At 53.4% G+C, this 3,759-nt stretch overlaps 1 pseudogene; it reads left to right on the top strand.

The window, feature by feature from the left end:
• Positions 1-1,488: 1,488 nt before the first annotated feature.
• Positions 1,489-3,086, top strand: LOC123936016 (annotated as a pseudogene).
• Positions 3,087-3,759: the final 673 nt, after the last annotated feature.

Raw genomic sequence — 3,759 nt, 5'->3', positions numbered from 1 at the left:
TATTCCACTGCTGGCAACATGTCTTTTCTGGTACTGAGATTAACAGCAGGAAGGAGCACTCCATGCATGAGCCTATCCTTCTGGGGTTTTAAAGATTTTTTTTTTTTTTAATTTGACAGATATAGATCACAAGTAGGCAGAGAGGCAGGCAGAGAGAGAGAGAGAGGAGGAAGCAGGCTCTCCACTGAGCAGAGAGCCCGATGTGGGTCTTGATCCCAGGACCCTGGGATCATGACCTGAGCTGAAGGCAGAGGCTTTAACCCACTGAGCCACCCAGGTGCCCCCTTCTGGGGTTTTAATGGGTTTCAGGAAACTTTGAATCTGCTGGAAATCAGAGGTGGAATTAAAAGACAGATTCTTTACCATTGGCCTGGTGCTGAATGACTTGGATGGACACTTGCTGAGGCAATAAGGAGTCTTTAGTGATGCAAACTGGCAACTGCTCAGGACTATGGGGTCTGAGATTTTTATAATCACACATCACTGAGTTTTTGAAAGCTGAAAATCAAGCCAATAATTAAGATGTTGACTACTAATATTTGTTGAGAGATTTTTGGTTCCGTTTTACTTTCTTTTTAATAAGGGGAAATGATAGTAGGGGGAGAAGGAAAAGGAAGATACCCTAATGAGCATCAGAGCCATTAATTATTGAAAATATCCTATGGGATTATTCTGACTCACAATTTTGGTTAAAATTGGAGTCAAATCATCATTTTTAAAGTTCAGATTCCTATTTTGGTTGCTTAAGGTTATTCATTTATACTTTAATTAGAAAACTGTGGTAGAGTACTCTCTATGACTTAGTTTAAAGCCCTCATTCCATCATTTGCCCTACTCTTCATTCTAAGAAAAGGGAAAATAGGTCTACTGAATATATATTACTTATGATCCATGAGAGCAGGAACTATATCTTCCTTATTTACTGCTGATTTCAAAGCTTAGTACAGTGTCCAACACAAACTTAGTTCTCAATAAATATCAATTAAATGAATTTCTACCTTCCATATTACCTTGCTTCCAACTTCTAAACCAAATACTAAGAGCTTCACATAACGGCAGCTCTGGTAAGATTCACACCAGTTTTCCTTGTGGTGTGACATTTATTTTTAGGCACCAACTCATTTATTTAGATTAAAGTTAATGAAAACAAATGAAATGACAAATGAAAATAACGTGCTGTGGTCCAGCAGTCTGGGAACTGTCGCCGGCTCCGCGCACGGGTTGGTGGTGGGGGGCGGGCCGAGCATCCCCGGGGAGTGGAGGAGCGCTCTTTTTTCTCTCTCCTCTTTCCCCCCACTCCGCACCCCCGGGCACCCTCAAATCAGGCCGCGCTGCTTCCCTTTCCCTCTTGTCTCGTCCCCTGGCAAACTTTCGGTCCCTCCCCCGCCGGTCACCCGTTCTTCGTCGTAGCTCCAGCCGGCCTTGCCGCCCGGAGGGCTCCTCCGGACCTCCGTGCCTGCAACTCCGACCATTACAAGATCCAGAAACATGTCGATGACACTTCTGTCTGCCTTCTACGATATCGACTTCCTGTGCAAGACGGAGAAATCCCTGGCCAATCTCAATCTGAACATGCTGGACAAGAAGCCGGTGGGGACCCCCGTGGCCGCTGCCCCTAGCTCGGGCTTCACGACGGGCTTTCTCCGCCCACCCCGCGCCTAGGCCCAGCAGCTGCTCGCCCAAGTTCCTGGGCGGGGCTAACCGCAGCAACTATGGCAGCTGGGCGGCGGGCGGCCCCGCCTCCTACAGGACCTTCAAGGAGTTGTCAGGGGGCGGAGGCACGGCCCTGCTTAACAAGGAGAACAAATTTCAGTACCGCTCCTTCAGCAAGGGCAAGCACAGCCAGCACCTCTTGCACCAGCACCTCTTGCACTAGCAGCAGCAGCAGCAGCAGCAGCAGCACCAGCACCAGCACCAGCACCAGCAGCAGCACCAGCGCAGCAGCACCAGCAGCAGCAGCAGCACAGGGGTGGCGGCTCCCAGATTAACTCGATGCTCCACAAGACTGAGCTGTGCCGGCCCTTCCAGGAGAGCTGCACGTGCAACTACAGCGAGAAGTGCCAGTTCGCGCACTGCTTCCAGGAGCTACCCAGCCTGACCCGGCACTGCAAGTACAAGACCGAGTTGTGCCACACCTTCTACACCATCAGCTTCTGCCTCTACTGGCCGCGCTGCCACTTCATCCACAACGCAGACGAGCGGCGGCCAGCGCCGTCTGGGGGCGCCTCTGGGGACCTGCGCGCCTTAAGCGTGCGGGACGCGCTGCACCTCGGCTTCCCCCGGAAGCCGCTGCCCAAGCTGCATCACAGCCTCAGCTTCTCAGGCTTTCCGTCGGGCCACTACCAGCCCCCGGGGGGCCTAGAGTCGCCGCTGCTGCTCAACAGCCCACGTCGCGCACCGCCGCCGCCACCCTCTTGCTCCTCAGCCTCCTCCTGCTCCTCTGCCGCTTCGTCCTGCTCCTCTTCCGCTCTGTCCTGCTCATGCGCCTCCGCAGCCTCCACGCCCTCAGGCGCTCGGACTTGCTGTGCCTCGGCGGCGGCTGCGGCCCTCGGCGGCATTGCTGTACCGCACAGGGGGCGCGGAGGACCTGCTGGCACCCGGCGCTCGGTGCGCAGCCTGCCGGTCCGCCTCGTGCGCTAACAACGCCTTTGCGTTTGGCCCGGAACTGAGCAGCTTCATCACGCCGCTTGGCATCCAGACCCACAACTTCGCCTCCGTGGCCGCTGCCTATTATCGCAGCCAGCCAGCAGCAGCAGCAGCAGGGCCTGGTACCCCCGTGCAGCCCCCGGCGCCGCCCAGCGCGCCCCTCCCTGCCAGTGCCACCGCGCCGCCCTCGCCGCCCTTCAACTTCCAGCTGCCGCGCCGCCTGTCCGATTTGCCCGTCTTCGACGCGTCCCCTAGCACCCCGGACTCGCTGTCGGACCCTGACAGATACTTGAGCGGCTCACTCAGCTCGGGCAGTCTCAGCGGCTCCGAGTCCCCCAGCCTGGACCCTGGCCGCAGCCTGCCCATCTCTGACGATTGAGGCAAGAGGGCGCCAGCGAGGAGGAGGAGGAAGGGGGAAGGCTGTTCTGTCGGTTGTTGGAGGGCGCCCCTGCCACCTGGAGTCCTTGTTACGGGCAGGGAGGGACGCTGGAGTGGGGGGTGACAGGCCATGAGCAGAGTCTGCGGGCCCCACCGAGCACTTGGACTCGAACTTGTGTGCCGGGAGGGGCCCCACCCCTCCCCTTTCGGTTTTCTCTCTTTTTTTTTATTTATTATTTTTATTATTATTATGAAGTTTCATTCTTGTTGAGCAAAAAAAAAAAAAGGCAATGAACTTTTGTATTGATGAACAAAATACTCACAACAGGGTAGGTGTGATGCGAACAGAACAAGATACCAAACACTTAAAACTTTTTTAGGTCTCCTAAGAGTTTGGGACTTTTGGGGGAAAAAAAATCAACCCAGCACCAGCAGCTACCAACCACCATTCCGTATCTTCACTTGAAAAGCATTAGTTACAGTCCAGATGTGGGAACTCTTATGTGAGAGAAGTTCTTAATTGTCGTTTGTCTTCAGACCAGTGTAAACAAACAGCCAGCCACCACCTTGCTAAACCTCTAAGCTTCTGGAATCCAATATTCTATCAGGAATATGCCTTGATTGTAGTCCTCCGCTCCACAGGTTTTTGTTTGACACAAAATTCTTTATGTCTGGAAAAAAAAACAAAAACAAACGTGCATTCCAAAGTTTCCTACTGGTTACTGTTTTTTTGCC

This window comes from Meles meles, unplaced genomic scaffold (assembly GCF_922984935.1).
Source record: "Meles meles unplaced genomic scaffold, mMelMel3.1 paternal haplotype, whole genome shotgun sequence".
Taxonomy (NCBI): domain Eukaryota; kingdom Metazoa; phylum Chordata; class Mammalia; order Carnivora; family Mustelidae; genus Meles; species Meles meles.
Note: the sequence above shows the minus strand (reverse complement) of the source record. Positions and strands in the feature narration are given on the sequence as shown.